Here is a 12,953-nt window from a genome sequence, read left to right on the forward strand (position 1 = left end):
TGCAGCCCCGCCCGTGGAAGTGCCCCCCTCAAGGGGGAGGGGCGGAACCAGGACAGGCCACCGAGCGCCGCGCCTGCGCACTGCATACTCTGAAGCCAAGGCGCCCTCAGCGAGGTGGGAGGGAGCTGCCCGGGCATCCGGGTCCCTCACCCCGCCCCCGCTGCATGAATGAGAGGCGCGGCGCCCGCCCCTCCCCCGCCGGGCCCGCCCCTCGTCGGGGGCCGCAGCGCGCAGTCGGCCGCCGCCACCTCAGCCGCGCTCGGTCCCGACGGACGCTCGCCGCCTGCAGCCTCCCTCCTGCCGCCTCGCGCTGACGGTCCCGCATACCCGCCGCCGCAGCCGGCGCGCCCGAGTAAGTAAGGAAGCGAGAGCAGGGCGTCGGGGACCGTCGCCCCCGGGCCGGGGCTGAGGGGACCGGGCGGCTCGGGATTCGGGATGCTGAGGAGACCGCGGGCCCGCGCCAGCCTCCCCCATTCACACTCCCGGGCGTTTCGGCGGGGACGGGGAAGGGTGGGACAGCGGCCCAGGCCAGGAGGGACGCGGAGCGGGGGGGTCCACCGGGGCCGGAGGCTGAGTCCCGCACAAAGGGCGGCGCGAGGCTGTCTGTCACCGGGAGGTCACAGAGGGAAGGTTCGCGGCGCCCCGCACGCCCCGCTAAGCCCGTGTCCGGCGTCGGTCCCCTGGCTGGGGAGGCGAGGACGGGGATGGCGAGGACGGCTGCCTCCGCGCTGGCGATGGGAACGCGCCTTGGGGGGGTGCGGCGTGGCAGTGTTTTTCCTGGTCCCCACCTGCCCCTCCCCTTTCTTTGTGGCGTTTGTCTCGTGCCCGTTTGTCACTGTGTGCATGGCTGTGGGCTAGGGTGAGACCTCTCGCCTCATCTTCCTCGTTAATTAAAGTCAGGTGGCGGCCCCTATCTGTGGGTGGGGGGGCGTGTGTGCTTTCACAGGCCGGGTAATTAAGGACCCTCCTTTGTTTCCGGAGACCTAATTTTGTGTGCGTGCGTGCGTCCGTCCGTCCGTCCGTCCGTCCTCTGTATCCTCTATGAAATGAGAGAATCAGAGAATAAAAAGGGTATAAAAAAAAAGAGATATTAATTCATCAGAACTTCACCCAGTTTTGTCTCTGATATTCTTTCAAACAATATTTTATGTTTCTTACTGTAAAACCAGTGCGTTTTGTTAATTGAAAATGAATATTTTTATATGTTCATTGAAAGGTAACATTCTCGTATATCTGTATACCTAGAACACTTTGCTTTTTGGGTTTAGGTAATGGTAATATACCCCTATATTATGTGTATGGGAATACTCCAGAACATACAGGACACTGCGTTCTGGGTTTAGTTCGTTGGTAATATGTCTATTTACTCATATACACGTCTACAGAAAGACTCCAACATATGTAGGACACTGTCTTCTCAGCTCCTCAGTAGAAGCAGATTTTGTTTCTCCCTGCCTCCCTGGGTTAAGAAGGTGGTCCAGCAGGTTCTCTCCACCTCCTTGCTTTTTTCTTCTGAGTGCTTTGGCAAGGGGTTTTATTGCATATTACCCTGGCATGCGTCCTTGCTTTGATCTGAATTTTCCTGTGCTCTGTTGTCTGGTTGTGTGGCCCAGCTCAATGGCTCCTCTTACAGGACTACTGGAAAACAGAACACCTTTTATCCTTGTCCTCGTCCCCAGAGAGAGAAGGAAGCTCTGCAGGTTCCCACAGACTTTGGTTCCATGGGTTGGACTGCCTGACTTTGTTGTCTTGGTAGTTATGAAGAGTTACAGCTGATGCATACCAATTAAAAGGAGGCATTTGTAATAGTACAGTTATTCTTTGGTCTTTCATTTGGACCTTTTTCTCTTTTTATACCAGATCTTGTAAGTTTTAGAATATTGTCGGTTGCATTTTCAGTTTCTTTTTTACCCATATAATTTTGCAGTGATAGGAAATTAGCTAAACTTGTATATAAGAAACACATTTCAAAATAGATTTTTACTGTGCTCTTTTGATTGAGAATAGTGGTGGTAAAAAAATTAAGAGGATCTTATTGGGTGATATGAATAATCGAATTGGTTCAGTTTTAAGATTCTCTTTAAGATTATTTTTTAATCATCTGTATTTTAATTCCTGGTAGTTTTTAGTGCAAAATGAAATCCAAACTAAGCAGTCTTCCACAGCATCTGTTTATGAATATTCCCTCTATTGAAAACATTTGCTTTTAATTTGAAGGGGAAATTTTCCATTGGTTGGATAGGAATATATTATTCTTGGTAAAAGTCTTAACTTACGTTAGCATGGTCAAATTCTTTTTTTGTAAAAGTAAAATTAGTAAAGGTTGACTTTTCAATTTGGAGAACTTTTGGTTTTATGATGAAGAATTTAAATAAAATTTTAGTATCAATGAACTTAACTCAAAATAAGTTAACTTAAAAACAAGGGCTTCATTAACTTCATAAACTAGTGTCACTTAATATTGAAGCAACCCCAATAATTTATAACTGCCTGCATGAGTTTTTTTTAGGAATTCCCTTAAAACAAATCATAAGGGGAAGTCTTAGATAAACAGAGTAGTATAACCGGAATTATCACTGAAACAGGCTTGCATAGTACCACACAGTATTGTGGAACTTTATTTTGCAAGAGTGACTTAGCTATTGTTTGTATCAAGAAAGGATCTTAAAAACATCCTGGCCTTTTTATTCGGCATTCTGTTAATCAAATTCTTTACCAACCCATCGTTTAGCATTTCTGTAGTATGATGTTTGAAGAAAAATTCTGAAGTAATTTCTGTATCATGAAAATAGATTAAATTATGTTAAATGCCGTTTTAGGAGTAGAGATAGTCTTTATATTAGTAATACTAATACTGTTATGTCAGTGATGGTGATAGCATGTATAGTAACACTTTGTTAACCCAAACTGCGGTATATTATTCCCCCAACAATGTCTGATAACAGAAAGTAGAGCTTTTTTTCTATTCAGCACTTTCTATCAATAATTGTTTTGTTTCAAATGGCAGCTTATTCTAAAATCAGTAATGGCACCTGGGTGGCTCAGTCAGTTGAGCATTTGCCTTTGGCTCAGGTCATGATCCCAGGGTCCTGGGATGGAGTCCAGCATTGAGCTCCCTGCTCAGGAGGGAGTCGGCTTCTCCCTCTGCGCGTTGTGCATGCGCTTGTGTGCTCACTCTCCCCCCCCCCCGCCCCCGCCCCCGCCCTGCATGCTCGCAAAAATAAATAAAATCTTTTACAAAATAAAATAAAATCAGTAATAAAGTAATGTTATAATGTATTATATGAAATTGCCATTTTTTAGATTGAGTAGTAAAAAATCAGTTTCAGAACGTTGAAATGCTTTCAACTCTTAGAAGTTCTTTCTGGTATTTACCTTTATATTTACTTCATTCTTAATGTTTAAACTTATTTATTGATTTTCCATCTTTGGACATCATCTGTGGACTTCTATTTTGGATGTTGAGGACTTGGTTGTCCTACATAAGTACAGTTCCCAGTCAAGTCAGTATTCAGTATTTATATGACTGTGACAGTGTACCTGTTATTCACAGATGAGCCATATAGCATACTAGTATTACATTTTCTATCTTATACTTTTGTTTCTCTAAATTAAATAATTGCCTCTTTTGTTTGTTTTTCATTTGCTTTGTTTTCTTTGTACGAGTCACTGACTCATCCTCAATATCTGACAGAACTGATAATCTTTCAATATTTTCAGGTAATCTGTTTCATTTCTTTTTCCTTCCTGTCATCTAGGACTTCCCTTTGTCATATCCATTCTTTTTGCCTTCCTCCTGTGTTGGATCCTTTATTTCTTGGATCCTATGTCTTCCTTATTTTACTGTACCTTCCAGAGATAGGGCACATACAAACTGAAATTCTTCCTGAATTCAGAAGTTGCATATATGGAAATGTCTTCATTTAACCCCCACACGTGAATCGAATAGTGGTTTAGCTGAATATTCTAGATTGAAAATTAGTGTCCCTCTTTTGAAGGCATTGTTCTATTAGCTTCTGGTGTTGCTATTAAGAAGTCCAATCCAAGTCTAATCCCCATTCCTATTTTTCTCCCACTCTGGAAGATTTTAGGATCTTCTGTCTTAGAATCTCAGTTACCACAGAGAAAGTTTCTTCAAGCAATGAAATGGCAATAACCTCTGAAACGTACAAGACTATCAGGTGCATTTTAAAAAATCTACCTTAGGGGGCACCTGGGTGGCTCAGATGGTTAAGCATCTGCCTTCCTCTCAGGTCATGATCCCAGCATCCTGGGGATGGAGCCCACATCGGGCTCCCTGCTCAGCAGGGAGCCTGCTTCTCCCTCTCCCTCTGCTACACCCTCTGCTTGTGCTCTCTCACTCTCTCTGTCAAATAAATAAATAAAATCTCTTTTAAAAAAAAACTACCTTAGGAAGTAGCAGAAGCATTCATGACCAAAAAGAAATAATCTTTAAGCTTTATGATTAAGTATGTCATGACTAACTATGACAAATATATTATTTACAAGAATTTCTGTGGTGAGAAGGTAGAGACAAATGGAACTATGTAGACCACAGCTTGATTGGACATTGTTAGTGACTGTGACATGGATACACATATGCTCTTGGATACATATTTTTTAATTTTATTTTTTAGCCAGGAATTTTTTTCTATTTATAGCTGTTTGGTCTCTCATCTGGTTTTTCCATGAGTGCAGATAAGTGGTTGAATATTAGAGAACTTCAGATTCATGACCAGAAATCTGAAGTGGACTCTCAGCACTGCCCAGGAAAGCGATCAGATTCTTAATATTTTTGCCTATAACTATTTAATAATTTCTTCCCACTCTTTGAACTCATGAGCAGCCTACCCTTCCCCCATGCAGATAAGCAGGCTTCATATTTCATTGAGGTTTAGAAGTTATAAGACAGATACCACTCAACTTCCACTCACCAAATCTAGAAATCCACCTTTCTTAGGGCTCATGTTTTATGTTTTCTTCCTATGAGAGGCCAGCTTCCCTCCCTTCCATATTCCCCCTCATACCTACTCAAGGACTTACTCCTTAATTTGTCTCTTTTGCATCATCAGCAACCCTCCAAGGCACCATCCATGTCAACATACAAACATGCTCCGATGTTGCCCATCTTTAAAAATAATTTTAAAATTAGAACAAAACTAAAAACAACTTCCCCCTGACCTCCCATCCATCCCTTTCATTTACCTTCATAGTTAAATGTCTCAAAAGAGAAATATACATTTACTTCCTACCTCCTCTGTAAAATGTATCACTCTGAAATTCTGTTAACTGATTTTTTTTTGTCTCTTACCCTGACTAGAACCTCAGCTCCAAGAAGGCAAAGACTTCCATCTGCCCTGTTTACCACTTTGTCCCTTAGAATGGCAACTGGCAAAAAAGGGCAAAACTGACATTTTTAACCTGGTAGAATAGCTCTTGCTTTTTAAAAATTTCTGACAAGAAAATCAGTGTTTGTTAATTACCACTTTTTAAAAAAGATTTATTTCTTTATTTTAGAGAGAGCATGAGCAAGCATGAATGGAGGGAGGGGCAACAGGAAAGAATCTCAAGCAGACACCCTGCTGAGCATGGAACCCGAGGTGCTCAATCCCAGGCCCCTGAGCTTGTGACTTGAGTCAAAATCAAGAGTCGGGGCCTTAACTGACTGAGCCACCCAGGTGCCCCTAATTACCACCTTTTGCTACACTTAGAGTTGAAAAAATTACAAAGAACTATTTTGATGATTGAATTTTTCCCTACATTTCATTCTTTCATAAGTATAACTTAACACTGGCAGTTGTGCACCCAGATTCTTGGAGTAAGACTGCTTGGAGTTGAATTCCAGCTCTTGCAATTTAGCCATGTGACTTTGGACAGGTTTCCTGATGACTCTGTTTCTTTATCTGCAAGATGGAAATAATAGTACCCACCTCATATGTTTGTTGTGTGTATCATATGAAATAATATGTAAAATGCTAAAATCAGTACTTGGCATGGGGGTAAACACAATGAAAACTGTAATTACAGTTATTATTTGTATAGCCTTCTCTAGTTTCTAATGTTTGACCTAATTTTGCTCAGAGCACTTCTATCTCATAAGGTAAACTGGCTATAAATGCAACTCAGCTGTTTTTGTTTTTGTTTTTTTTTCTGATTACTTGCCTCTCTATTCCCATATCAGTAATAGATTAGTCATAGATTAGTAAAATGATCTACAATTGACAGATTAGTGATAGATTAGTAAAATGATCTACAATTGGCAGATGAACTCCCCTTTTTTTGGAGAGGGAGGGGGAGGGGCAGAGGGAGAGGAAGAAAGAGAATCCCAAGCAGGCTCCATGCCCAACGCAGGGCTCTATCTCACAACCCTGAGATGACCTGAGCCAAAATCAAGAGTCCGTTGCTTAACCAACTGAGCTACCCAGGAGTCCTGACAGTTGAGCACCCTATAGCACTTCCCAACAGTTTGGTCACTTGATAAGTCATTTTGACCACTTAATAAAATATTTTTATGTCAAGCCAAGTCCTGTTCTTTATTTGGCTTGCCTGGAGGAGAGGTCCTTTCTTCATGTTATTCCAGATTAAGTTTTCTTATTTCTAGAAATGGAACTTTTAAAACACTCAATACATTATTAACAGGTCTTTTTTTTAAATTAGCTGTAAGGGAAAAAAAAAGCAGCTGGAAGACACTCTTCTTTTCACTTACTAGTTAGCTGGGAGGATAAGTATATGTAGCAATACAAAGTCTACTTTTAGGGCCACATGAAGGATACAGACAGGCTCTGTAGAAGTTCAGAGTAGTGAGGGTCATGTCCTACAAGACTTACAACTTTTCTACATGTTAAATTGTCTGTTTAGCCTATTTCCTTCTTATTTGGCCTGATGTTTATTTGGAAAGTTTGCTTAGTAATCATGGGAACAGTTTAGATTTTAAGGTAGATAATACACAAGGTAAAATGAGAGCAACTCTTAACTTTAGAAATTATTTCTTGAAGTAATTGACTTAACAGTTATTCTGCCTCTTTCTTTTCTTATCTAGGTAGGCAGTAGGAATTCCTCCAATATCTGAGCATTTCAGACATCAGAGTATAGTGCTGGGTAAATTGAGGGTTCAAAAAGAATGCCAGATGGTTTGAAAGGAATTGTGAGCACTCCAACTAGTGCAGCCCATCGAAAGCCAGCTGGCTGAGTTTCCTCTGCTCTGGAGGTAGGAACCAGACACTTAGTTCCATGCCAGCTGGCCCGGGAGTTGCTGGCCAGTGGCCTTACTTTGGGTTGGCCATTCCTGGGAAAACCAGCCTGGGCCCTCCATCTGCCCTGAGAACGGTCTGACACCAGAGAGTTGCTCTGTGTCTCCATGGTACTCCAGAGAGTTGGAACAAGCCTGAGTGGCAAGGAAGGAAAGCCACTTTTTTAGATACCATTAAAAGTGAACCTCACCTTAAGTTGTAAATTTGCTCTGAAAAAGTGAAATGCAAGTTGAATTTTTATGCATTCAGTGCAGTTAGGTATACTAGAGTTGCTTACTACCAAAGTAACTGTAGTGAATGTTTTTATATTGTAAATAACTTCCATTTTACCTGCTTTCCAAGTTCCTTTTTTTTGTTGACTTTTCTTAAAGTGAGGTCTGCCTGTTCTTTTCATTGTCATCTTCTAAAGTTTTGGTCATTCAGATTAGTAAATTTTCATCTTGTCATAAAGCTTGCTTCTATATAAACCATAGGCTTCTGTGGAAGGTTAATTATGTGTGTTGCCTTAGAATCTGTGTCTCATTTTGTTTGTTATTTGTTTCCCCACTAGACAGGTGTTTATATCAGATACAGTTCTTCCATAAAATTTAACTGAGAACAAAAGTGCAAATATGGCACTACAAGTGTGAGCATTCAATTCATTTGATGACAGTGCTTATTTAAGAATTCTAAAAATTAATAATTTTGCCACAGTCTGTCAGTATGCTTTATGTTACCCTCAAAAATTTTTTTTTAATTTGGAGATTGAAAGGTGCTATATTATCTATGTTTGTTAGGTTCATCTAGGCAAACCAAAAAATTATGAACTTCTTGTAACTCTTTATTGTTCTCTCCCAACTCTGAGCATGAAAAATTATGCTCAGTGGTATAAACTTCAAATAGAATTTAGGTGTCCTATCCAAATAGGCTCTTCATCCTGAACTGAAAGAAAAAGTTTGGCAGATAATGAAACCAAAGTATGAGCTAATGTAGTTTATAGGAAATGGGTGGGAAGGGAAATCAAAGGTGTAGGCTTTCATTCTTTTCCTTTAGCACAAAAGAAATTGCAAAACTTCTTCAGAAATATGCTAGAAATCTCCTGCTTGGCTGTACTTAAAGTTTTTACTTAAACTTATTTTTCCTGAAAACAGGCCAGAATGAATTGTGGGAGTGAGAGTGATTTTTTTAAATCCTAGAACAGTATATCAAAACCCAGGGACAATATTATACCCAGAAAATCATCCTTCACATTAACTGACCTTTACTAAATACCTTTTATGCCAGTAGCTTTACATTCATTGCCTATTTACTTCTTACAGCAACCCTCAAAGAATTGTTTATGGATGATAAAAGGTCAAAGTAGTAACCTGTTCAGATTCACAAGGTCAGGAGCCGGTTTTAGAACCCAGGCTTTCATCCTCCAACTCACCACATGTCATGGTTGGTGATGTCAGCTTTCACAGGAATATAGTTATTTCCTATTCAAATGCTTTCCTGCACTGGCACTTTCAGAAGACTATTGATAAAGGAAATTAAGAGACTGTTGCAGAAAATAGCAGAATAAGGAGGGATTTGGGGAGCCTCTACATTTTTTTAATCTCTTCTGATGCTCTTGAAATAATTAACCATTGCAGGGGCGCCTGGGTGGCTCAGTTGTTAAGTGTCTGCTTTCAGCTCAGGTCATGATCCCAGGGTCCCTGGGATCAAGCCCCGCATTGGGCTCCCTGCTCAGCAGGAAGCCTGCTTCTCCCTCTCCCACTCCCCCTGCTTGTGTTCCCTCTCTTGCAGTCTCTCTCTCTCTCAAATAAATAAAATCTTAAAAAAAAAAATTAACCATGACAGAACTGCAATAAACAAAAAATGAAGTAAGTAAAAATGACTAGAAAGGGCTATATAGTTTGCTAGTGTTGTCATAACAAATTACAATAAAATTGATGGCCTGCGACAATAGAAATTTATTCTCTCACAATTCTGGAGGCCAGAAGTCTGAAATCAAAGCGTCAGCAAGGCTACTGCATTCCCTCCAAAGACTCTAGGAGAGAATCCTTCCTTGCTTCTTCCAGCTTTTGGTGGTTCCACACATTGTTTGGTTTGTGGTTCTATAATTCTTACCTCTGCTTCTCTCTTCACATGGCCTTCTCTTCTTTCTCTCGTAAGGACCTGTCATTGGAGTTTGGGTCCACTCGGATAATCCAAAATTATCTCATCTCCGGATTATTGATTACATCTGCAAAGACCCCTTTTCCCAATACGGTCATATTTACAGGTTCCTCAGGTAAAAATGTGGACATAACTTTGGGGGGGCCACCATTTAGCCCACTATAGGGAGTAAGAACTTCTTTGGTAATAATTTTCATTTCCACTGCTATATCACGCAGAATCCCAGATTAGACAAGCATTTGGTATAGACCATGATACAAAATGGGGAAAGGTATTGGAAGTATAGGATAGAAGACAAGTTCAGAGGAAGGTTTAGGGAATCAAGAAAGATTTCATGGGGGTTGTATTGCTTATGACAGATCACCAAGACTAGGTAGATGGTTGGGATAGCCTGGAATGTGCAGATAATGGAAATACCCAGAACAAAGAGAGCAAGTCATATTCAGAGAACCATAACTAATGCATTTGAGTAAAGTGTGGTGCTTAGAGAAATAGTGGCAAATGGGTAGCCAATTCATGGGAGGTGTTTAGTGTTGAGTTGATGAATTTGTACTTTGTTTAGACTTGCTTATCCATGAGAACACTGTATTACAAAAGGTTTCTAACAGGGGCCTTCTGAGCTATGATAAAACCTTTGGGGGAAAAAAATCTACATTTTTCTTTCTATGAAAAGATTTCAGAGGAATTCATAACCCTAAGAAAAGGTTAAGAACCACTGCTCTATTAGAAATGAAATGTTTTATGCTTTGAAGATGTTTCTGGAAGATTATTGATTTTCCATTTAGTTTACTTTGCTTGGAAGATAAGAAAATGGAACTCCAAAGAGCCTTAGTAAGCACTCTTCTGTGGAATATGTTATGAATGTTGCATACTGAAAGTTAAAATACTATTTCAGGAGGGATGTAAAGTAGGTCCAGGGTTCTTAGGAAAGTAATCAAATGATTACACAAAAAGAAAAATTCATAATATTCAGTTCAAAATGCAGCTGTGACTTCTGTTTTCTGTGTCTCAATTTTCTCTATTTCAATTCACTACCATTTAGAACTCCAGAATTATATAAAAGCATGACACAGTTCTGAGGAGAGGAAACCAACAGCTGCGTTCTTAAAAGTTTTTTTTTTTTTTTTTTAACGTATTCTGTAAAACTGCTTGTTTTCTGCTGTGGGTTTTCAGTGGAATAACCTACTTCAGGAATAAAACAGTATATTACAGAGCTGTTTGAATGTCTTTGTCCATTCAGTCTGCTATAACAAAATACCCTAGCCTGAGTGTCTTATAATAACAACAGAAATTTCTCACAGTCTTGAATACTGGAAAGTTCAAGATCAAGGCACCAGCAAATCTGGTGTCTAATGAGAACCCACTTCCTAGTGCATAAATTGTACTTTTCATTGTGTCTTTTTGCTGTGTCATCATGTGGTGGATAAGGACAAGGGAGCTATCTGGGCTTCTTTTATTTTTTTATTTTTTTAAAGATTTTATTTATTCATTTGAGACACAGAGATAGAGAGAAAGCATGAGCAGGGAGAGAGGGAGAGGGAGAAGCAGGCTCCTCACTGAGCCAGGAGCCTGATGTGGGGCTCCATCCCAGGACCCTGGGATCATGACCTGAGCCGAAGGCAGACGCTTAACCATCTGAGCCACCCAGGCGCCCCTCTGGGCTTCTTTTATGAGGGCACTAATCCCATTCATGAGGGCTTCATTGTCATAAGGTAATCACCTCCAGATACCATTACATTGGGGATTCGGTTTCAATATATGAATTGGGGGTTGGGAGATACAAACATTCAGTCTTATAGCACTGACCATATGATAGAAGGAGAAAATCAATGCTTTTCCATATAACTCAATTTCTAAATTATCAACTGCCGTTGATTTTTTTTTTATTGATCCATTTATTTTCTCCCTGAGATTAGTATTACTTAATAGGTTTACCTGTACTGTTAAGGCTTCTCTGCTAGTGAGGTTATTCTTTTTCATTTTTTATTATACAAAATTGTATATACACTCAAAAGTAGACAAATAGTACAACATGCCTCCATATGCCCATCACTCAGATGTTCAACTATTATCAAGGTTTTGCCACATCTGTTTTATTTATCCTTTTTTCTTTCACTTTCATTTGCTGAAGTATTTTAAAGCAAATCTCCAGCATTTCAGTATATGTATCCTGACATATTTCTAAATGCATCTCTAAAAAAAAGTAAAGATGTTGTATTATAGAACCAAAATGCCATTCTCGCACATAAAATTAACATTTACTCCCTGGTGTCATCTAATAGATAGACCCAATTCCGGTTTGCCTGATTGTCTCAAGAATATCTTTTTTAGCAATATCTTGTTCATACCAGAATTCAGAGTCCCTGGACCATATTTGATCATTTTGTCTCTCATGTCTAATTTGATCTAGAGCAGTTCCTCTTCCCACCCTCTCTCCTCACCTTTTTTGGTGTGTCATGGACTAGTTGTAGGAACTGCGTCATTTGTCCTGTGGAATATCTCACATTTGGGATTTGTCTGTTTTATCATGGTGTCAGTTTGTTGATCTCTTCCCTGTATTTCCTACAAATGGAAGTGACCTCTAGAGGCTTGACTAAAATCAGACCTCAGTGTTTTGGCAAGAATGTTTAGGAGGTCACTAATATTACATCACCAGAGGCCTGCTGTATCTGGCAACCGCACTTGTAGTAATGCTGAAAGACGCCACTGATGGTCATGTCAGTATTAGATATTTCATCCATTGTGGTAGAATGGTGATTTTCTTATTCTGTTATCTCTTCCACATTTGTTAACAGGAATTCTATAAAGAAGACTACCTCATCAAGTAGGGCTATCTGGGTTTACCCTGAAATATGCTTTGTATGAGAGACTGTCAAGTACTTTTATAATATTGTGTTCTTTTTTTTAAAAGATTTTATTTATTTATTTGAGAGAGAGAATGAGAGAGAGAGCATGAGAGGGGGGAGGGTCAGAGGGAGAAGCAGACTCCCCGCTGAGCAGGGAGCCCGATGTGGGACTCGATCCCGAGACTCCAGGATCATGACCTGAGCCAAAGGCAGTAGCTTAATCAACTGAGCCACCCAGGCGCCCTATAATATTGTGTTCTTGATAAAAGATAATGAGTTTGAATCAGAATAAAAATTGAATTAGGGGCACCTGGGTGGCTCAGTTGTTAATCGTCTGCCTTCGGCTCGGGTCGTGATCCCAGGGTTCTAGGATCAAGCCCCTATCGGGCTCTCTGCTCAGCAGAAACCCTGCTTCTCCCTCTCCCACTCCCCCTGCTTGTGTTCCCTCTCTCGCTGTGTCTCTCTCTCTGTCAAATAAATAAATAAAATCTTAAAAAAAATAATTGAGTTAATCTTTTGTTTTAATGAATTTTACAATGAAATTCAGAGTACTATAGCAAAATGTGAATGAATGCTTTTCTTTTATAATTGATAATGTGGACTCCAGTTGCTCTGAAAGTGAAAGGTGTATAGGTGAAAGCCTGTTATAGACTAGAATCAAGCAGTGGAGAGGAAAGAGTATTAGATTAGGATTGAAAAATCAGAGGATTTCTAGAGT

General features: G+C 40.3%; 1 protein-coding gene across 2 annotated transcripts in view; it reads left to right on the plus strand.

Moving 5' to 3' along the window:
- Window positions 1–243: 243 nt before the first annotated feature.
- The window catches only part of RNF24 (ring finger protein 24), a 76,924-nt gene continuing 64,214 nt past the window's right edge, over window positions 244–12,953 (plus strand). For both annotated transcript variants that reach the window (XM_028118633.2, XM_028118632.2), the window contains exon 1: window positions 244–352. The gene's annotated coding sequence lies outside the window, so the exon portion shown is untranslated. The remainder of the gene's footprint in view (window positions 353–12,953) is intronic.

The sequence above is a fragment of the Eumetopias jubatus genome, unplaced genomic scaffold (genome assembly GCF_037043125.1).
Source record: "Eumetopias jubatus isolate StellerSeaLion01/CBP00866 unplaced genomic scaffold, mEumJub1_p1.0 scaffold_9, whole genome shotgun sequence".
Classification (NCBI taxonomy): domain Eukaryota; kingdom Metazoa; phylum Chordata; class Mammalia; order Carnivora; family Otariidae; genus Eumetopias; species Eumetopias jubatus.